Source organism: Sphaerodactylus townsendi, linkage group LG11 (genome assembly GCF_021028975.2).
Source record: "Sphaerodactylus townsendi isolate TG3544 linkage group LG11, MPM_Stown_v2.3, whole genome shotgun sequence".
Lineage (NCBI taxonomy): Eukaryota > Metazoa > Chordata > Lepidosauria > Squamata > Sphaerodactylidae > Sphaerodactylus > Sphaerodactylus townsendi.
The window spans coordinates 35,491,574-35,515,516 of record NC_059435.1 but is presented as its reverse complement, the minus strand read 5'-3'; the positions used below and the strand labels follow the sequence as shown (position 1 = coordinate 35,515,516).

General features: G+C 40.5%; 1 protein-coding gene across 1 annotated transcript in view; it reads left to right on the top strand.

Moving 5' to 3' along the window:
• The window catches only part of LOC125440940 (ubiquitin-conjugating enzyme E2 E2), a 168,588-nt gene that overhangs the window by 23,390 nt on the left and 121,255 nt on the right, over positions 1 to 23,943 (top strand). The window lies entirely within an intron of this gene.

The window sequence follows — 23,943 nt, the reverse complement described above, 5'->3', positions numbered from 1 at the left end:
AAAATTACACTAGAGTTTCCCAAATTCTTCAAACTGGTTAGTTTATTTTTTGGCTCAGAAGCTTGTAGTAATCATTGAAAACCAAATCAGATCCGTGGCAATAGTTGTTGATGGTGTTGTTGGCTAATAGAGAAAATGCATCATTTTAGGTTTTCTTTTTCTTGGATATGATCTTATGAAAGCATAATGAATGGTTGAATATTGGTTTTGAGTTTGGGTCATTTATGTTCATTTCCTGAACAATTTCACTCTTAAAAATCTGTTGTACTGTATTTCACCTGGTTTGTTGTTACATTATGTGATTGTCTATCTCCAATTATATATCTACCAACTTGACATGAGTTAATTGTTGGACTTCTGCCAGAAATATTCGACAGGGTTTATTCAGGAGACTGGTTTCTGTATCTGTAGTAATGGCAGCTAAAGTTTTAGTTCGGCATTTTAATTTGGATAACTTTTAAAAACAATGCTTGTGATATATCATGAATGCAAAGACTTCATAAATTTAAGTAAGTGATAAGTTGAGGAGCTTACCGGTATATATGCTATAAGAATATATTTTTTAACTCTGGTTTCTACACAGAAATAAGTGTGCGAGAAAATAATGTAATAAGGTTATATTGAGTTTTGAAATATTTCTGGAAGAACAAAATAATTTATGTTAAATAAGTAAAAGTATGATTAGACTTATGCTTTTTTGCACTTAACTACTCAGAGGGCAAAATGTCTGCAAAATATGTGGGTTTGTTGTTTTGGGCAATGGAACTAGAACTCTTGACTCAGATTACGTGGTGTAGTCAGTGGTAGGACAGTGTGAACCCTGCAAATGTATTCCCTGTGTTAATACCTGAGTGCTGACCCTATTTTGCACTGCGTCATTCTTAGTTAGCATTATCATCTCATAAAAAAAGTTTTGGTTGCTAATTGTATGTGTTGTTTTTCTGTGAAGGCAGCAACAGTATTTAAGAGGTAGTGAAATAAAGCAATTTTAGGTGTTATTGGCCTCCTTTATAAGTTGCTTGCTAGAAGTGAGGCTAGGTTTTGGAAATGAATACCATATTGGGTGCTGTGTGGTTTCCGGGCTGTATGGCCGTGTTCTAGCAGCATTCTCTCCTGACGTTTCGCCTGCATCTGTGGCTGGCATCTTCAGAGGATCTGATGTTGGAAAAGCAAGTGGAGTATATATCTGGAGTATATACAGTCTTGACCCTAGTATTTTTCAACACTGGCAGCCAAGTTCTGTTCATTTTCAGAGTTTCTTCCTTCCTGTTAAAATTGTCCATGCTAGGGTCAAGACTGTGTCAAACCAGCTCCACACAAACACAGGATGACCATAGACAAAAGAAACAAAGGCCAGGATACTTCTATTCAGATGCTCCCACCAGTGACCTTGCTATCTACAGGGTTACTCCCAGGCTATAGTCTTCATTGTTACTCATACTTCTATTCAGATGCCCTCAACTATTGACCTCGTTGCCGCCTTTGTTACTCACAGACAAGGTTTCCCCACCCACCCTGGACACTCCCCACACACCCTGGACAGATATATACTCCACTTGCTTTTCCAACATCAGATCCTCTGAAGATGCCAGCCACAGATGCAGGCGAAACGTCAGGAGAGAATGCTGCTAGAACACGGCCATACAGCCCGGAAACCACACAGCACCCAAGTGATTCCGGCCGTGAAAGCCTTCGACAATACAATGAATACCATAGTTATAGAGAGATCTGAATACTGTGCTTTGCTGTGATGTGAGCTGCGAATAAACTAACAAGTCTTAATTAGACATGTTTATCAATATATTTTCAAGTGCTGATTGTGAAGCTCAGGATTTGTTTTAGTTTTAATCCCTTAGGTGGTTTTATGAGGTTGTTTGCTTTCAGGGACAATAAATATTAGTACTATACTTCTGACAGCAGATGGGGGAATGCTATTAGTCTATTCGCAACAAAAGCAAATCCAGTATTGTGGCACCGTAGACTAACTGATTGTGGCATAAGTTTCACAGAGCAAAGCCTGTTTACATGACTTTACTTGCATAAAAGCTTGTGCCATGATAAATCCATCTGTCTTTAATGTGCCACAAGATAAGTCTTTGGGGTTTTTTTCTTGCTAAGAACTGGAGTGAAAGTTTTGTGCATTCTCCTTGATTTTTTTCCATAGATAAGTTGCTACTCTGTCTTCTTACCCACTCCCACTGTTAACTTTGAGGAATGGATTGCTATCACAGCCTGCATGTACAACATTTTATACTGGTTCCTTGCTTCTGCCAACCTTTGTATGTGAACCAAAGGAAAAATAGTGTCCTCCTATATCCTGAAGGGAAGTTCAGAAAATCAGTAACCATAGTGACACCAGAAGTTAAGAAAACCAGCAACTGCAGTGACACTAGCAAACTGCTGATGGCTGTTGATAAGTTTATTTTTATTTATTTTGTTAAGATATTCTAATACTTTTCCAGTATTAGAGCCCCCAAGGTAGCAAACAATCAAAATATTCAAACCAGTTTTAAAAATAAAGTAATAAAAATTGTTAACAGTATTATGCAAATCTGTAGTTGTCATTTGTAGGTGTGATGTTTTACTCTGCCTCCTTCCCCCCATACATATGCACATAGCAATTTTTCTTGTAGATAATTTTATTAACTAAGAGGATAAATCAGAAAATGCAAACCTGGATGAAAATAAAATCATAAAAGAGTGCAGTGTTTATCACATGAGCATATTTTGGAAACTCTGGGGACTAAACATTTATTTTTTAAATGCCACCCTTTCTCCAAAGGAGATCAGAAGGATATATAAGGCTCTCCCCATTCTTTTTTCTCAACTACGATTCAAAGCAAGTTAGCCTGAGAGAATGTGAGTGGCCCATGATTATCTGTGAGCTTCACAAAGTGGTTACATTTCAACACAGGACTTCCCAATCGTAGTTCAAAACCGTAACCATGACAACTCTTGGCTTGTTCACATTTCACAGCAAATGTGTGTACATTTTTCATGTATTTCTGTTTGTAAGGAAGAGCCCTTTAAAAATAAGACCAGTGCTGGTACCATGTAAACATGGAGTTTAAATTGCATGTTGATCACTCCATGCATTGAATACAATGTAAGAGTTTGTACAAAGAAAAATCAACTGCGCACTGTTCACAGATTGTAATGTTTTTATTGTGACATATGAACAGGGACAGTCGTTCTTTACAGTGGAATCTTCAGCTCTTAGTTAGAATGGTATAAATCTACTTAAAATGAGCTTACACTTCTTTCCATTTTATTAGACCTGACTGTAATTGTTCAAGAAAGGTGGGGCACATACTTTATAAATCAAGGACAGCTAAGGTTTCCCTCTAATTTCTACTGAATTATCTCTTTGTTGCAACCTCGCCTTTTCATAGAAAGTGTCTTACTCATTCTGTGAACTGGATGGCTCAGGCTATCCTGATCTCACCAGGTCTCAAAAACTAAGCAGGATTAGCCCTGGATAATTCTTGGATGGGAGACCACAAAAGAGGCCAAAGGTTGCTGTGCGGAGCCAGACAATGGCAAACCACCTCTGAACATCTCTTGCTTTGAAAACCCTATAAGGGAAAGCTCTAAGTTGGCCATCTTGCACTCTACATATATTACAAGTTGAACTGTGCACGTTTAATAATGTTTAGTTTCATCTGTTTATTTGCTCTATTTTGTTGTTTCCCACAAGGCCCATTTTTATATTCACTTTAACAGTGTTCTCAGGATAGAAAGACAATGAATCAAGGCTCTGTTATAATCTAGCAGTTGTTTCTGTGAAGAGTTTGCTTTTTATTTTTTTAATCATCAACTAATGATTAACTTGTCATTTAAAAAATCACCTAGAGGCCATTATAACCTGCAAGCTATGGAAAGCCCTAGTGACATAGTGATCTTATAGTGGAAATAACTGATTTGGAGATACAAAATTACCAGCCAGGATGCCATTTGGGTAAAACATAGGACTCTCATGTGAGAATATGAATGCACATTAGTGGAATAAGTGTTTTGTTATTTTTAATATACTGGGGATCATTTATGCAGAGTAAATATCATATACATTTAAAGAGGAAGTTTGAAGAAGTTAAGAATTTTCTTTGAGTAAAAATCACGTGTTTCAACATGATGTGAAGGGACGCTAATTTCTGTTTGAAATGGTGTATCAGTAGTACATGCAGCTTCACTTAGTTGAACCAAATGTCTAATATGTTTCTCATTTTCAGATGAGCAAAGTTCTGTTTCCAAAGACAATTGTAAACTATTGTGCTTATTCTTCCACAATTTATTACTAATTCTTCTCATATTCTTTGTGTCTATAAACATAAGAACATACAAAGAACCTTTCTCGATCAGACCAGTGGCCCATCTAATCCAACATCCTGTTTCACACAATGACCAATCATTTCCTCTGGAGATCCAACAAGAGGGCATGGAAACTGAGGGCTGATGTTGCTTCCTGGCACTGGTATTCTGAGGTTTACTGTCTCTGAATATAGAGGTTCCCTTTAGTCACCACGGCTAGTAGACATTGATAGACCTATCCTCCGTGAATCTGTTTAACCCCCTTTTTAAGCCGCCTATGCCTGTGGTCATCACCAAATTGTCTGTCAGGCCGTTTCCGCACGGGCGGAATATGGCGGCCTGGGGACGGCAAAAACGCCATTCCCAGGCCGCCATTCGCACAGGGGGCGCAACTGCTTCACAGTGACGCGCCAGAGGGCCAGAGAGCAGGTGAGTTGACCGGGCGACTGCGCCCAGCGGCACCGTCTTCCCGGTTCCCAGTTCTTTCTGGGACCGTCCGCATGGGCCGTGCGGAAAGGGCCTCAGCAAATCCTACACTTTAATCACTCTGTGTGTAAAGAGGTTTTTCCATTTGTCCACTCTCAATCTGTTGTCCATCAGCTTCATTGGAAGCCCTTGAGTTCTAGTATTTTGGGACAGAAGAAATAGTTCTGTCAACTCTGTCCCCCGCCCCTCCCTGCCTAAACCTCTATTATGTCCCCTATAAGCCATCTCTTTTCTAAACTGAAAAGTCCAGGATTCTTCAGGTTTTCCTCATAGGAAAGGTGCTCCAGTCCCCTAACCATTTTGGTTGCCCTCTGCTACCCTTTCTCCAGCTCTGTGATATTCTTTTGGAGAGATGGTGAGCTAGAATTGCATTTCAATTTCAATATACAGTAAACCAAATACTTGTTTCTGGATTTGTTTCTCACAGAAATATGCTTATTTCATGAATTAAGAAAAGTAATATCTCTGGACATTTTTAGCAATTTGGTCTATAATGGTTGCAAGTACAAAGTACACATTTCAGTTTTCTATTTTTGCATATATTTTAGCTTTGCTTATTTTAAACATGAAGTTATCTTGAGTGTGATCCTTAGTTCTTTGCCTTTGTGTGTGTGTGTGTGTTTTTGCAGGAATTTAATTTTCATTGTATTTTTGCTTTCATCAAGGATGAGAATAATGATAGCTCAAAAACAGATTATGTTTTCATTTCCACTTAGTTGTAAAGCTTCTTTGATATGAGGTGGCACTAAAAGTCTTTTGTAATTCTTTCATTATTAAAAACAAGACATAAACAGCCCTCCAAGCAAACATAACAGAGCTAATCTAAATACAATGAATAAACAATAGGAGCTGCTCAGCAGGGTTTTCTAAATCAAATAATGGTCCTATAGAAGAAAATGTTTTCAAAATATTTTCTATAGATAAAAGAATTCACGATTATCATTATGAATTAGACTTTGAAGAATGTATTCCTTTATCCTATCTGATATGGCCTTTGCAATGAGTTTCAGAAAAAAGATTGAAGAAAATGTAGTAAACCAGTGTGGGATGATATGCAGTTTGTCTAAACATTTCATCTTTGTCCTGTTTCACACATTTATCTGAATATGCAATATGACTCTATTGATATGTGTGTTCATTGGAAGCCCTCTAGTTCTTCTGCTATTCCTACAGTGTAATGTGATGTAGGTTGAATGTCTGGATTTAGGTAGGATGCATGTACAGCTCACATCACACACATGAGGCATTTGTATTCAGACACTTAAATGCACTTATAGAGAGCTTCTTCTGAATTTTGTTTGAACCAGTTCTCCCAACTTACAACTTTCAGTTTGGCTTTAAGCATTAAAATAAAGATTCAACCAAAAAAACAGGGGGGGTTACCCAAAGTAGGCAAGTAATCCAGCAACAATATCTCTTCATCCCCAGGGATGTAGCTACTGAAAATGGTGCCCAGGGCGATACTGAAATTCCGCTCCCCTCCCCCCAACATCCAACTCCCATCTTTTGGGAGTAGGGAGTCCCAACTCCAGTAAGGGTGAGAAAAGACAGACTTGGCTGTCTGCTTTGAAATAAAGTTGTTTTGGGAAAGAATGATGTGGTATTAGGAAGCACAATGTAGGGTGCCATGAATAAGTTGGCTAAATGTTTCGCTATTACTAATCTGATTTTTAAAAATATGTAATACTTATCTAGGGCTCAAACTTTAGACATACACTAGCTGTATTGCTACATATCAGAGGTGCTTGTAGTATTGAGACAGAAAATCTATCAGAGAAATTCATTTGAAGGTGATTTTGTTTTATATAAGAATTATATCCTTCTCCAGGAATGGCCAATTGTGTGGATAGTTTCTCAGTGATAAAAATGGAGGCTGAGATGTTTTTTGAATTGCTACTTCAGTGTAATTATGTAGTAACACTTGAGTACCTGCACAAAAGAAGAAAAATGTGGAGGGTTGTTAGTCCGTGTCACAAATTACATCTTGTCAACATTAGGAATAATCCATTTCAACAGTAGCATGTGAAATAAATCCAGCTGAAGAAACTAGGGGGGAAATGGTGTTGAGGGTGTGGGAATGGAGGTATACAGAATGATTTCACAGAAAATGTTTCCAAGACACAAGGTTTTACTACTGGGAAAATCTGTGGGAAAGCTGTGCAGGCAGACAAGGCTTTGTTGAACTATAGAATTGATTGCCTATATATGCCAAATATGGCATATGATATATAGACGTTTTTTAAACAAATGGCTGTCATCTAGAAATCATGCAGGCATCTGTAGACAAAATCCCTTCTTGAACAGATACTGTTGGGCAGTATAAAATTGGACAGTGCTTTTATCTTTTGGACCTGGAATCTGCCCTTGCAAAAAGCAACAATTGTGACTGGCTTGTGCACTGTCAGTGCTAGAGCACCAGGTATGCAGTCCAGTTTCTGGATATATAAAAGCAAGACTCCAGAGCTATGGACTCCAGAGCTCCCTCTTCCTACTTCCCTTCTGAAATGTTCCATTGCTGTAATTTCTGTAATAGGTAAAGGAGCTGTCTTCTTGCCTTTGTATCTGAGGAAGTGAACTGTGTCTCATGAAAGCTCATATTGGGTTCCTGTTTTGAATCCCTTTGTTAACAGCAGTCCTTTTTATAGAACCTGATTTGAAAAGAGTGATTTAATTTGAGGATTCATTGGTACCTTTCACATCCAGATATAAGGAAGTGGGTTTTAGGAAGCAGAAGTGTTTTCCCCCCATTGTGTCTGTTTCATAAAGTCTTCATTTCCATCTTGGCAGCCTTTACCCATGAAATCAAAGCCCCCATCATGAGTATTGGTTATCAGGGCCGGAGCTACAGAGAAAAATGTGTTGTTTTACAAGGGTCTTTGATGATAGAACTAATTTGAGCCAAGCTCAATATCATTTGTGCTTTCATGGGCAATAAAATGCACTCATAATGATATTCAGCATGGGCAGCTGCTGAATAGTTAAGACCACACGGAGCTTTTGAGCTGATATGGAGGAGGGGAAAGGAGGAAAGCCTGTGAGCTTTAGAAGCTACAAATGATTGTAGCCTTGACTTTTGCCAAATTACTGTTAAGTATTTTTCAAAATTAGGTTGATCATGCATATTCTTTATTCATAAGTCTTTCATTAAATAAACCTTTTTTTCCTTCCAAGTGAGGAAATAACAGTGAAGATTTGTTTACACGAACAAGTGAGCTTTATCCTACCCTGCCTGAAAATATTTCCAAGAATGCCAATGAAAAAAATAAATATTTGCTTTCTTTTCCAAGCCCCTGTTGTGCTGCTAAACATTTCAGATATTGATCCTCCTGAAGTGTAAATGCATTGCTTTCTTCTTAACATTCCTAAAACATGGAATAGCTTTTAAAAAATTAAAAATGGTGCCTGCTTTGTCTGTTGGAGTGATGATTTAACAAATACACCTTTTTTGTTGTTAAAGCTTTGAAATTTTAAAAAGGTAATACAGATCAATTTTTTGAGGGTTTTAAAATTTGATTATGTTGGTGTATGGCTTGAGTCCCCTAGAAGTTTTCTGCAAATGGAAGGATTTTCTGTTCATGGAGTATGATGTTCGCCTTTCTCTCTGCTTCCAGACATGACACTTCTAGGAGAGATCCCCAGTAATAGAATGGTAGTGAGGATTCCTTCCTTCCATGTGCAGAAATTCTTTGTTGGAGCTAAGCCAGTATGCTTCACAGGGAGGAAAGTTTCACAGATTTATTATTTTGTAATGTACAAAAGTATGCATCATTATAGTTTGCTTGTTCTAGAATTAGATTGGCTGCAGCATTTTGAATTATGTCAACATTTATTTCAAATGTTTCATAATTACTCTTAAGCTATTAAAATAACTTCTTCACTTGTCAGTTTCTTTTTAACCTGTTAATGTATAGTGAGAGCTGACCTGTCATGATTTAAATCGCACCAAAGCTAATTGATTTCAATTTTTTAAGTTCCTCTGTTGTTTAGATACTTTCTTGATGAAGTGCATACTAATTAATTTCAATGAAAAGGATAATCAAATGTCTCCTGTTTGGATTATAATTTTGTGTACAGATTGCATGCAGCATTTTCACATGGTTATATGTTTTTCACTTTTTCCCAGATGTTCACAATTGGATTGCAAATGCTTTGTGTGTGCAGATTCTAGAATGGTTGTCTCTGTGTACCCAGTGCTTTTGGCAGAGAAATTTATTAATTTTCAAAATAAGTGCTTTTCTTAGCTGCGGTTGGGAAAGCTTATCATTCTAGTTTTCCATCTTTGTCCATTTTGCCTCTGTACCTGATTCCCACAACACATGTCAATTTGTGTTGATGAGCTGTTGCATAGCTGCTGCACAGCTACCTGGGAACTGTACCTTGATCCAGTAAGTTCTGAGCATTGAACAAATATGATGAATGCCACTGCCTTATAATTGGGCAATGGCATCTTTTTATGATATACATGACCTGCCTGTGATGTTACGGGGATGTGCATTATCCATCATGGTAGATTCCAATCTGGAGAACTGGGTTTGATCCCCCACTCCTATACATGAAGCCTGCTGGGTGACCTTGGCCAGTCTCAGTTCTCTTAGAATTCTCTCAGCCCCACTTACCTCACAAAGTGTCTGTTGTGGGGAGAGGAAGGGAAGGAGGTTATAAGCTGCTTTGGGACTCCTTATGGTTGACAAAAGTAGGGTATAAATCCAAACTCTTTTCTTCAAGTGAGGCATTGAATTGTGTACATGCACTGATGGTGGTTACTTGGCCAGTGTCCTTAGTGAATGTCCTCAAAGATTCAAAATTAGTGAGAATGCTTTTCATTTTGAATGGCAAGCGTATTGTCTAGTACTCTTGGTGATCATGTAACGATCTCTGTTGGCAACAAACAGACGTTATGAATAATTTTTGAACACCCATTTGACTATAAAACAATACTGATTTAAAATGGAAAGAGTCTGATCATAATCTCAGAAGGATGAAATTCTTTAATGTCACTTCATATTTTTACCACTTTATGAAATTGATATTGCTTATTTTTCAATATTTTAACTAGCAGTTGGAATCAACACTGGAAAGTTCTTGTTCTGTGTGTAGTGTTACTTTGTATTTTAGTCTATATTTTGTTCATTGTCACAACATTGTCACATAACTACCTTGTTGTGCCCTTCACCATGATCTTGTCCAACCCCAAATGGTGTCTCAGATCCCGGAAGGAAGATTTGTGACATCTCAGACTTTTAAACTGTTGTGTTTGGAGATGAGAGGAATCAGGAGCAGGACTTTTGGACAGAAGGAAGGAAAAGAAGCCCTGAGAGCTACAAAGGGGACAGAGCTGTGAGGAAGCAAGGATTGCCAGGAGAGGACTGTGGGAGTGGAGGGGGAGAGAAAGCAAATTGAAAGCAGTGGAGAGATGGGAAGCGACCAGTTAACTGAGGGAAAAAATGAGAGTGGGTGGGGAGAGCCAACTTGAAAAGTTGGAGTTGGCAAAAGGAGGAAGACAAGACATTATGGAGACCAGGACAGTGGGAAGGGCAATGGGATTTTCTCACTCCCAGGAATGAGCCTGTCTCCTGCTTTGTGTGTATGTATAAATTGTCTGCCTCAGCTGCAGTCACTTAAAGTTCATCATTGTGTCTTCAGTACATTCCCACTTGGGGAACTGCACAGGCTGGCTGCGGAGATCTGACCAGAAGGCCTCTAGAAACCTTTGAGCACTTAGAGTACCCCCCCCACCTCCGCCCAGAGCCGAGAACAGGCAGGTTCCCCTCCCAAATAGTCATGACCCCAGAAAATTTATTAATAGGTGTTCATCTAGGATCTTCCCTCATGACTTTACAGTTTATACTGAAGCTTCCTTGATAGGCTGGGGAGCTTCTTACAGCTCCCTGCAAGTTTGGGATCATTAGTTGGAGAGTGATTCTAATACGCATATATATGTTGGAAATCAGAGCTGTCGGGTATGCTGTTGCATCTCTTTCAGCCACAGTCATGGGAAAAGTCTACTCATCATTAAGGACAGTACAGCTTCAAAGTGATATATGAACAAGCAAGGGTGTACGGGATCTACATCTCTCTGTCCTGAGGCCTCCTGATTATGATGATGAGCCATGCTACACAATGTTTTCCTGGTGGCCATCCATGTGCCTGGAGAGAGCGACACCATTGCAGATATCCTCAGCAGTCAGGTGTCTTCCATTCACGATTGGTCCTTGAACTGTCAGTACTTGATTCCCATTTTCAGATAATAGGTATTTCCTTATGGGGAAATTTTGCCTCCAAGGACAAAGCCAAGTGCCCTTTCTTGTGCTCTGAGATTGGGATGGACAACACTAGAGTTCTTCCAGTAAAGAATTACCTTCAAACGATAGGGTCTGTTCTCCACCATGTTCTCTCTTTTCTACACCTAACGGTGTGGCCAGACTTGGTCCGGTTGCGCAGGTGTTGATAGCATCACAGAAACTATCCAGACAAAAATCTTATGGGTCCAATTGAACATGCTTTGTCCATTTGAAATCATTAGTTGACATTTCAGTATTTGTTGTATTTAATGTACCGGTTTAGCCGCTTCATCTATCAGGGTTCATCGTGTTGCAGCTTCTGTATTCCACATGCCTGTTGGCCCTTGTTCTGTATTCTCAGCACCTCATTCCAAAAGTTTCTTGAGAGGGCCAACTTTCACCTTGTGTTTAAACCTCTTCTCCCTGTTTGGAGTTGTCAAAGACTTCTTTACTTCTGAACACTTGAAAGCCTTCTGGTCAGATCTCCGTGGCCAGTCTGCGCTTGCCCAGTTCCTTGCATGTGCCTGCACGTACGACACTCAATAAACAATAGTAAGTGCAACTTTGTTTTATGTAGCTTTTATTTCTCATAAATGTAACTATACTTAGGAATTAAAAACTATCATATGTGAGAAGCACAATTATGTGCTTTAAGGAGCCTGAGAAAAAAAATACAGGGAAGCAAAATGTTTGTAATGCTAGTGACTCATGCAATCAGTTCCAGAATCTAAATTTAATATTGTTGTTTGTGATGTTGAGCTTTATGTCATGGTTCAATTGATAGATGCCTGAGTTTGGATGGTTCAATTGATAGATGCCTGAGTTTGGATGATACCGTCAGTTAAATGTTTGCACCTTCTCCAGTAATAGTTCATTTTCTGTAGTGCAATGTGCTTCACAGAGAATCACAGACATGGGAGGAGTAATATTTTTATAATAAACTCTGGTGTGGAATTGTCAGTCAAAAACTTTTTAAATACAACTGCCTTTCAATGATTCTTAAGCTTACCAGGATGGGTACCCTCCTAACTGCTTCAGAGAGGTATTCAACAAAGATTAAGAACATAAGAACATAAGAAGTAGCCTGCTGGATCAGACCAGAGTCCATCTAGTCCAGCATTCTGCTACTCGCAATGGCCCACCAGGTGCCTTTGGGAGCTCACATGCAGGATGTGAAAGCAATGGCCTTCTGCGGCTGTTGCTCCCGATCACCTGGTCTGCTAAGGCATTTGCAATCTGAGATCAAGGAGGATCAAGATTGGTAGCCATAGATCGACTTCTCCTCCATCAATCTCTCCAAGCCCTTTTTAAAGCTATCCAGGTTAGTGGCCATAACCACCTCCTGTGGCAGCATATTCCAAAAGCCAATCACACGTTGTGTGAAGAAGTGTTTCCTTTTTTCATCCTAATTCTTCCCCCCATCATTTTCAATGAATGCCCCCTGGTTCTAGTATTGTGAGAAAGAGAGAAAAATTTCTCTCTGTCAACATTTTCTACCCCATGCATAATTTTATAGACTTCAATCATATCCCCCCTCAGACGTCTCCTCTCCAAACTAAAGAGTCCCAAACGCTGCATCCTCTCCTCATAAGGAAGGTGCTCCAATCCTTCAATCATCCTCGTTGCCCTTCTCTGCACTTTTTCTATCTCTTTGATATCCTTTTTGAGATGTGGCGACCAGAACTGAACACAGTACTCCAAGTGTGGTCGCACCACGGCTTTATATAAGGGAATGAGAATCTTTGCAGTTTTATTATCAACTCCTTTCCTAATTATCCCCAGCACAGAGTTTGCGTTTTTCACAGCTGCCATGCACTGAGTTGACATTCCCATGGAACTATCAACTAAGACGCCCAAATCCCTTTCCTGGTCTGTGACTGATAGCACTGACCCCTGTAGCATGTATGTGAAGTTTGGATTGGTGCAGTAGCTGAAAATGAATATGGATTAAGTAGCATTTATTTTTTAGTAATGCTATACATTTATCATAGTTTTGTTATTAATGCTATACATGGAGATAGTAACTTACAGCTGCCACTGCCTTTCCGCTTTGTTAGAATACTTTGAAATTTGAAGAACTTGTAATTGTTATTAATGTATTAGTGAATTAATGCAGCAGTTATGTGGGTACTGTTACTCACTGTAACTGACTTTAGTGTCCTTTTCTGGAAAATTTGCTAAACCGTGTATTTCATTCAATACCAGGTAAGGGACATTGTCCAAAAAGCCCCTTTGTGCATGGAAGACAATGTTCATTATTTCCTTTGAAGCAGTCTCCCACCCTTACCTCCACATTAGAAGCTGTACAGAACAGTCACCTGTATAGTTGAGGGAATCATTAAGTTGGTACAAGAAAACATCCCACTTTCAGATACAGATCTCCTTGCCAGCTTGAAGGAGTATGGCCATTAAATCTAAGGACCTAATCTCACAGTCTATACAAATGTGCCTGTTACAGAATGAAAATTAACCCGTATTGACTGGAACATTCAGCACTCAGCTTTCATTCTGTCTGTGTCATGCTGTCACTAACCACCCATGGGTTTTGTGTAAGGGGCTGTATTTATTAAGACAGAATATTTTCAGAAGATTAGTTTGTGAGAGGTAATTATTGATCATGTATTTTGAGATGATATTTCAGTTTACCCCAAATTACTGCGTTATCTCAGTTGAACTTTATTAACCAGGTTAGTGATGATATATAGGCTAGTATCCTGATATTAACATGGCTCCCAAGGTATCAGTTAGTTAGTTGCTTTATATAGCTAGTCTGACACTGGCGGGTCCTGGTACTTTAACTCTTTAAAAAAGCATGGCTTTTCTTAATTAGCTTATTAATTGAATCGCACACTGTATGACCTTAACAGCATTCTGTACTAGAGGGTTGTGTAGGGTCTTTTTGAAACAGCAGTCCCAGAGGACATTTGGCAGATTCATTACTATGCAACATCTCTTCTATCTAGGGATGGGGGTAGAGCAGCATATGCTGTGCCATGTGAAAGGGCACCTCAGTTGGCTGGTTCAGAGAGGAAATGAGCCTCAGCCCTGCTGCTTGTTGAACAGTTACTACCAGGGCTATTGGTGGGTGATGGCTATTTTCTTGAGCTGCTTTATGGCCCTGCTTTTCCTGGGGCTCTCATGGAGTGCTTGTCACAGTCTGCATCGAAGGATGACAGCTTTGGTACAGAAACTGTAATTAGCTCTCTGTTATTTATTTGTGCTTTCCAACCAATAAAATAACATCTGCCATTCATATTTTTGAAGGTGGCTTGTTTGCTTCACTGCCATATCTCATTCACAGAAATGTCCTGTTGGTAGCAGCAGGAATGGAGAAACACATTACAAAAATGAAGGATTATAGGAAAATGGTTGTAAACATTTTCATGGCTTCTTCTTGCGGCTTGTTTAAAGATGTGAAACTTAAAGATTTATTAGCATTTTCTTCAGTTTATTGCTGTGTGTTAAAAAGGGGAAAAACATTTTACTCAATTTGAGGATCAAATGATATACATGTACAGACATCAAAAATGAGCTGTATGAGTGTACATGTAACATATATGTAAAATGAACATGTATGCATTTTATTTGCTGATATAATTTGTCTTGTGTATGTTTTTACAAGGTTACTAATATGTTAATTAAATTGATGAATTTAATATGTCTTCCCAGGGATTATGTTGATTCTTTGTTGATTTTTCTTTTATCTCCACTTGATGGTATTTACCAGAAACTTTTATTGATTTAATGCCCTGCCTAATGAACTGATCTTAGTCTACTGTCTCTTTGGAAGTTGGCTCAGATCTTCTAGTACTTTCAGTTCTACTCTAAATTATTTTGTAGGTTGTGTGGAGGGAGAGTTGCCAATTTGTTGATTGTCTGTTTTAATGTTGTAACATTTACATGTGGATTTTATATTTGATATAAGCCATCCTGTGAATCAATTTGTGTAAAAATATTTTATAGAAAATTATCTTTTCTTCGGTTATACAGAGCAGTTGGGTTGGTAGAAGCCTACAGTTTCACTTTTGTATCAATATTAGTAGATTGTTGCGTGCGGAGGTGTGGATACTCGCTGCATTAATACAAACAACCATTTGTTTGTTGGAATAAAATCGGCTGCAGCCCCAATTTATTTTAACAATATAACAACCATGAAGCTGGGCGAGCATAACTGAGCACATCCTGGTCCCCAGGCAGCAACGCTGAACCTGGCTATAGGGCAGCCCAGCTAACCCCTCAGGCCCTTTGGACAGATAACGCTGTCTGGCACATCCCCCAAGGGAACAGGGACAGGAAGTTACTAGATGCCACTTGGACGCAAACCCAAATTGTGACACCCCTTCCTGCCGGGTAGTGAGCTCTTGGCGTGGCCCCAAGGCTTGCCCTATCAAGCTCTACCACTACCTCAGACCTCCTAAGAAGGCCCCCCGATGCGGGAAGGTCCGGCATGCAAGCTACTGCCTTCCCAAAAGGATGCGCTCTTATGCCCAGTGCCCCAATGAACTGCAACAAAACCTAGTAAAACATGAAAACTTAACTTAAAACCATGACCCAGGGAGGGTGGGAGGGCCCTTTTGCATCCCTGCCTTGCAAAGAGGATGTCCCCCGGCGGGCTAAGCCTTTTAAAGGCTTGCCTTGCCCCTGTCACGTGCCGGTACCCGGCCACATGACAGGTCCCCGCCGGCATACGAGGGAGGAGGCATTTCACTCCTACCTCCCCCGTCGCAACGGTGCCACCAGGGCGATACCTGGGGCACTTTTTTTTACTAAAGTTATAAAGTGCTAGTTTTGTTGTTTTGAACCTCAGGATCATATCACACACAATTGAGCCCTTCGGGGGAGGGCGGTTTATAAATATAATAAATAATAATAATAATAATAATTAATTTGTAATATGGATTATTAAATTGGGAATTTTGGGTAATGGTTCTGTTAAGATTTTGGAAGATGTACTATGGCATATAGGAAATTTATATGTGTGTTTTGTCAGGCCCCCAGTTCAGTGAATGCCTTTTGACATGTAATGTCCGAATTAAAATTAATGAAATACTTTTTTTCTGAAATATTTTAATGTAATTGGAGGTGGCAGCATTGTTCCGTCTGCTGTTGCCCTGGAGGGTTTTCCCTTCATGAAAATTATTTCGTGCAGGGTTTTTCCTTAGCCTTGAGAATTGTTAATTTATTTTGATGCATTAGGGCATGCATTCAGTTTTGCTGTTTTTCATTGTGCCTTGAAGAATCCATTTATTCACTTGTTAGTTAGTATCAATTTTCTTGCTGCTAAATAGTGGGAGGGGGTCTAATTGAACTCCTTTGTTGTATCCTTTCTCACATATTTTAGATGGATTTTATAATGTATGTGAAGGTTACATTTATTCGTTTAATCCTGGCATTTTTGGAGATTTGCTCCAGAATTGGTTCTAAATACTGTGTATCAAGATCTAAATATCAACAAATAACCTATGAATGAATATAAATTCTTACTTGTCAATTACAGTGACATTTGCTTTTGATCATACACAATAAGTATATTTGTCTGGTATATTTACTTTTATATTCTAAATCTGTTAATAGAGGTTAGTATAATCTTTGAAAAACCTATCTAGAAAACAAAATTTAAAACTTTTCTGTTTTACTATTGAAATACTTTTATATGATTGTTGGTTTTGGTTGTTGTTGAAGACGGTATTCAGTATTGCTGAACATGAGTGAAGTTTGTCCCTAGCAAACAATATGGAAAGGAGCCAAACTGTAACTGTTACTACAGTTGCATAATCAACCATGTACAACTTGTTTGTTACTTCTCAGAACTGGGCCAGTGTTTCAAAGAGAGAGCGTGCTGAGATGATTAGCAAATTCACAGCACTACTGTGAAATAGGCTACTTGGCCATAGTTGGTCTATTCATACTGATGCACGCTACATGTTTCTTATTGTTACAAGCACTGGTAATGTTTAATTTTAGTAGGTATTTCCACTGCAGTGCTTTAAGGAAGTAATGGTTTTAATGTACGAATTATTGTGTTACCCAGGTATAATGAGTGCCATCTGGTATTTTCTTTCAAATTACTTAGAGCTTTATGTAAATACGTGATACTCTGAAGAACTGAAAATGTCTGCTTCGGAGACTTACTTTAACAATTTATTATGTTAAGTATGCATTTTAGCTATGGTCCACATTGCAATTGCAGCAGTTCTGCTGAATTTTGGGTTTCATATCACTCTTGATTCAGGCTTATTGAATAGTCAGGGAAACACTTTAGTCCTGTTGAAACTAAATGTGTCTCTACCAGAAACCAGAAAAGTGCCCTTTTGAGAATGCTACACGAGCTATTCTGAACTTTTTAAAAAGAGAATAGCAAAATATATGTGTAATAAATACAAAGAAGGCCAGAGATGAAGACAGTTATACTGTATGTGAAATGCAAGGGTAAAACTAAATAAACTATTTTGTAAATAATGTAATGTCTCTGATCCAGATGTCTTTCCCAACATAAATAAAACTCAGTCAAATGTTCATATGTTTGTCATTTGTCCACAACCATGGCCTAGGCAAAGGGGGCAACTTCCAGGTCAGGCACCTTGAAGCCACACTGCACCCACCTGCCAGGATAAGAAGCTTTCCCCATTGGCACATTCGCCACTTGTGGCAGCGGATTAGGACCCACATTGGCACAGGGCTGTGCTGGTTCCAGATGAGGTGCCTGCCCCCTCCCCAAACTGAGCTGCCTGTGTACAATTTCGATAAGCTTCACACTTTGACATGTGGTTAGTGCTTATCTGTAATCACAATGTTCAATATACTGTTTTGGGAGTCTATGAAATGTTTTATGCCATTAAGTGACTGCTTTCTGATTGAGAACTTGATTGTGCTTATCTGTCCTGTTGTATGAAAACTTAATCTATAGCTACTTTTATGTAATTTGGAAACTGTTTTCTATCCTTTGTGTTTGCATTCACTTTTGTACATTAATGTGGCACCATTTGTATGTATGTACATTACAGTGTTTTATAAGCAAAAGACAAAACAAAAATGCAACCCCTTATCCCAAAAGTTTGTAGTTTAAAATTGATAACTGGGAACATAGAAAAGGGAGAGATGGCATCAGTGGAGCTGTGCTTAAAGTTCATTATGGCTGGGAAGGAAGATGTTAAGCATTCACAGAAACTGAGAGATTGGGAAGGGATGAAAGCAGAAAGGCCATCAGCACAAATGTTATAGCAATAAAGCAATTATTTGTAAGGAGCACAAAAGAAATACTGCATGGTTTTAATATATAACCATAAAATGTGCTCATCTTTAGTATACGTACTTTCCTGGTTGCTTTCCTTTTGTAGCAAGTGGCACTTCTTCATAATAACTGCTGTGAGGACCAAACATGGCATAAGTAGCTTCATACATCTCAACTTATTGTTTGTTAATAAGGGTTAATGTAACCATAATCTTAGGCATTCACCATTTGGCTACCAGTTTTCACAGTGTGATGCATAAGGCCAGGAAATGTAATCTGCTGTAAAATCATGTCAGCGTGAGACATTTATTTCAAATAATGAATAATATTTTTATTTACATAGTATTGGAATGTTTGCCAAATTAATTCAGGTATTTTTTTGAGAAAGGCATAATCCAACCAGGCTGCTATTAGGGCAAGTGCTACTCCAGCCGAGCAATTTCCTGGGGTTAACACAGTATGACGATACCACGTGCGTTTTCTTCTGCAAGGGGAAAGATATCTTCAGAAGTCCTGGAGGATAACTTTCTGTTCTAGTCATGCTGTCAAGGTAATTTTATTCAGACATAAAGCTAATAACTTTTTAAATACAATTAAACAGTATTCACACTTAAGCTTTTGTATGTAGGAATTAATCTAATGCAGATTGTGAACACAGTGGCAAAACCTAGGAAACCCTCTTACATGCTTTGTGTTATAGAATGAAAAAACTGATTCTATCTGTTAATCAGCTATGGGTAAAGTGTTTGTTAGCAGAAATATAAGAGCAGAGTTCAACCAAGACTAAGTGTTTTTATTTCAAGAGTATATTATGCATAGGCTTAAACAGAACATATTACCAATTACAGAACACAGATGCTCTGAATGGTATTACAGAAGAGTCCATTGGATACTTACCGTGAAGGGCTTTTCTACTGGAGGGAAGGGAAGACATCTTGCTGGAGATATGCTCGTCACCACTTGCAGGAAGGCAGGGACCAATTAGAATTCTTTTTGCCGCCTCTTCCTGTCTGGGTCTCCACCTCTCTTTCCTCAGTATCCCGTCTGACACAGCAGTAGGAATGAGACCCACTCAAACATCCACTCAACATAGAACGGATCAATAAAACTATCACAACACTGAACACAACAATAACTACAGCATGTATTGGCTCCATCCTACCCTCAACCTATTTACATTGGTGTTCGAAACTTATCATCGGAAAGAAATAGAGACCAGGGAGGGCCAAGATGTCTTCCCTTCCCTCCAGTAGAAAAGCCCTTCACGGTAAGTATCCAATGGACTCTTCTACTGGGGGGGGGAAGACATCTTGCTGGGGACCTCCCCGAGCAGTGTTCCCAATTAGGGTGGGTCTCTTTAATCTCCGATGATCGTTTCCAGAACTCTCTTGCCAAAGGCCACCTCCTTGTCCGCAATTGAGCTGAGCTTATAGTGTCTTACGAAGGAGGAGATAGACGACCAGGTTGCTGCTTTGCATATCTCCTCCACTGAAGCGCGGTTTCTTAGAGCTGCATTGGTTGCTGCGCTCCTGATTGAGTGTGCGGACACTCCCTGCGGACTTGGTAGGCCGTTGGCTTTGTATGCCTCAATTATCGTTGCTTTTAAGGCAGAACTGATGGCTGCCTTGGACATTGGGAGTCCCTCCTTGGGGGGCTGAATGTTGATAAATAGGGTTTCTGATTTTCTGATTTGCTCAGATCTTATCAAGAAGGCTTTAAGCGCTCTTCTGACATCCAGAGTATGCCATAAGTGTTCTTTCGGGTGCTCTGGGTTTGGCATGAAGTTGGGAATCGTGATGTCTTGTCCCCCTATGGAACGAAGAGTTCACTTTGGGAATGAACCCTGGGTCTGGTCTCAGGGTAACTCTGTCTTTGTGGAAGATGCATAATTTGGAGTTAGCAGACAGAGCTTGAAGTTCCGAGACCCTCCTTGCTGATGTGATGGCTATTAGGAATAAGGTCTTCATTCTTACCCACTTCATGTTTGTGGTTTGGATTGGTTCAAACGGCTGTTTTGTGAGGGCTGTTAGCACTGTGTGAAGATTCCAGGATGGGAATCTATGCACTGTGGGAGGTTGTAATAACTTGACTCCCCTGAGGAAGGCCATAATGTCTTTTTGTGTCGTGATGGGCGTGCCATTTATGGCTGGGCACACTGTTGCTATTGCCGCTAGCTGCCTTTTCAAAGTGGAGCTCTTAAGCCCAAGGTCAAATCCACGCTGGAGGAATTCTAGGAGGTTCTGTACAGATGGGTGTTCCGGATTCACAGCGTGACATGCGCACCATTTCCTAACGCCCATGATGAGTTGTAGATGCTTAATTCGTGGAACGCTTACGCAAGCTGCTAAGATGGTGTTAGTTACCTTGTTGGAAAACCCTTCGGATCAATCGCCTCCTCTCACAAAGCCACGGTCAGTTGTAGCCATTCTGGTCTGGGGAAGCTGATCGACCCCGAAATAGAAGATCGGGTTCCGGGCACAAGTGCATTGGAGGTGCTATTATCATTTCCTGAATCGAAGAGTACCAGGGTCTCCTGGGCCAATTTGGTGCTATCAGTATACGCTACTCTCTTGCTCTTTATTTTCCTCAGCACTCTGGGTATTAGCGGAAACGGAGGGAAGGCGACATCAGCCCTATAGGCCAGGGTGTTGTCAACGCATCCGTGCCTATCGCTCTGTGGTTGAAGAACCTGGTCATGAACAGCTCCACTTGGGTGTTGTTCGGAGATGCGAATAGGTCCACTAGTGGTAGTCCTAGTTTGTTTGTGATCCTCTGGAAGATTCGGGGGTTGAGTTGCCACTCCCCCTCCTGGATTTGTTGCCTGCTCAACCAGTCTGCTTTTTTTCTTTTCCTGATGTGCTGTGCTTCCAGGGACAACACATTCCTTTCCGCCCAGTGGAGGATTTTTGTCGCTTCCTGGTGGAGTAGTTTTGACCTTGATCCTCCCTGGTTGTTTATGTACATTTTTGCCGTGACATTGTCTGTCCTGACTATCACGTGCTTTTTCCTGAGACTGGGTTGGAAGTGTTCCAACGCTAGGAGAATGGCTCTTGTTTCCAGCAGATTTATGGGCAATCTGGATTCCTGTGTTGACCAGGTCCTCTGTACAAACTGTCTGTCTAGGGTAATTCTCAACCTCTTGGAGGCAGGCGCCTGTGAAGACCTGTGGCCTGAGTTCGTGAAGATATTTCTTCCCTTTGTTGAGGTTGCTTTGTTTCAGCCACCATAGGAGGCTGGTTTTGACCGTTGTGGGCAGAATCAGCTTTTTGTCTTTTTTCAGGATGATGTCTGTCTGGAACTGTCTCAGGAAAAGTTGCAGAGGTCTTGCGTGGAGGCGCGCCCATTGAGACAAGTCTATCACCGATATGAATAGCCCTAGAAGGCTTGCCAGTTGCAATAATGAGTGCTGTCTTGCTGCAATTACCTTTCTGGTAGCCTGCTTGATTTTTGATATTTTTTCCGGGGGGGATGAATAGAGCATCTGCTCTTGCGTCTATCGTGGCCCTAAGTGATCTTTTGCTAATCGCTGGCGCTGGTGTAAGGGAGCTTTTTTCTGTTTATGAGGAACCCGTGTTGTTGTAGGACCTGTTGTACTGTTTTATGTCCTGACTCCCTGTTGAGTGCTCCTGGATCGACCAAATAGGTCAGTTTAGGTAGGGGTATATGTAATTCCCTGTTGTCTGAGCAGGAATGATGGGTGCTAGTAGATTTTGAGAACGCTCGCGCGTCACTAAGCCAAATGGAAGGGTTCTGTACTGTAGGTGCCTTCCTCCCAATCAAGCAAAACCTGAGGAACCTTCTGTGGGAGGGGTGGATCATGACATGGCAGGTATGTTTCTTTCAAATCCAGAGACGCAGAAACTGCGGTTGTAGGGCAAGGGACAGACCTTAGTGTTTCCATCTTGAATTTTGGTGTTTTTACAAATTTGTTGAGGTGTCTTAGATTCAACACTGCTCTGTGGTCCCCTGATTTTTTGGGGACCGTAAAGAAGTGTGAATATATCCCTAGTGATTTTTCCTGCATCGGAACGTTCTCTATAGCCTGGATATGGATCAGGTGTTCTATGGCTTGTAGTGTTATTTTTGCCTTTTTTGGATCTTTGGACAGTGGGGAGTGGACAAAGTGCGATTTTGGAATTGACCAAAGCTCTATTGTGTAGCCGTTTTGCACGGCTTGTTGTACCCATTTGTCCACGTGTGCGCCCTGCCAGTGATGGCTGAATTTTGCAAGGCGACCCCCCACTGGGGGGTCCAAGCCGTCATTGCTTGTTACGATCTGGCTTGAAGTTCTTGCCTTGCTTATTGAAGGGGCGAAAGTTAGTTTTGTTCCGAAAGGAACCCTGGCTTTGAAGACTGCTCTGACTGTTCCAGCTGGGACGTGTGCCTTCTCTGGGGACCCTAGGTAGGGTTCTGTGGGATCTAAATATTGTTTTTTGAAACATTTGATTTCTTTCTGGTTTGACAGATTTGGGCATTGCCTTCTTTTTGTCTTTGGTTTCTATGAGCACCTGGTCTAGTTCCTTACCGGTCATTGCTTCCCCAAAAAATAAGAGTAGGCTGCTACAACATGCTTTGATTGTGTATCTGCTTGCCACATGCAGCCAGGCATTGCGCCTCTTACACCATGTTGGAGGCCATAGTCCTAGCTGTTAAGGTGATGGCGTCCATGGTTGCATCTGCTATAAATGCGTTTGCTATTAGCACTCTCTCAACTCCTTTCTCTCAGGGTCGCTTCTTCGCTGGAAGCTCTCTAGATTCTTTTAGCCACTCCATGGCTGCTCTGGACACTGTGGATGCAGGTGTTAGGATTTGAGTATAGCTGCTAACCAGTCATGAGACTCATAGCAGCTTCAGATCTGCGGTCAAGAGGGTCTTTAATGGATCCCTCTCCTTCTTTGGTTACTAGTCCCCCTGTGTGTAGGTATGCTACTGGGGAGTCTACGGGAGGGCTCTTGAGCATAGAGTGGAATGGGAGGGGTAATAAATAGGTCTTTTTGAAGGTGGCTGGTAGTGCTTTCCTACCAGCCGGGTTAAGCCATTCCTTCTTGATACGCTTAACGTAGTATTCTGGCACTGGAAAGAATTTTTCCTTTTCGGAATCTTTTGGAAAATAATTTTCTTTTCCTCTAGGAAATCCCTTAATGGTTTTGGTGGATGTACCCTCCCCAGTGGGTCCACTGGGTCTTCAAGGCCTCTTTGTCTGTCAAGTCTAGGGGCTGAGACCGTTTTTATTTATTAGCATGATTAAATCCTCGTTCTTAAAAAACTTGTTAGATTGGTCAGATGCCTCTTCTGAGGAATCTTCGCCTTCGGAGAACCTGTCTACTGCCTCCCCTTCTGCGTTGTCTGAGCCCTCATCATCCTCATCTGGGATTGCTATAGGGTTTCTACGGTGTCCTGACCCATTTCCTCTGGTACAACCGGTTGGGAGGCAATTTGGTAAGCGTTCGGCTGAATTTTCCCCTTGGCATAGCAGCTTAGCTGTTCCTGGCCGTTAATGCCTTCTCAATCTCAACTCCAATAACTCAAGAAGGTCTGTAGGGGAGTTGCTTGCCAGGAAAGAGATGGCGAATTGGCGGGAACCGCTAATTCCCTGTGGGAGGAGCCCGGGTTGGGGGCTGAAGAACCGCCATTGCC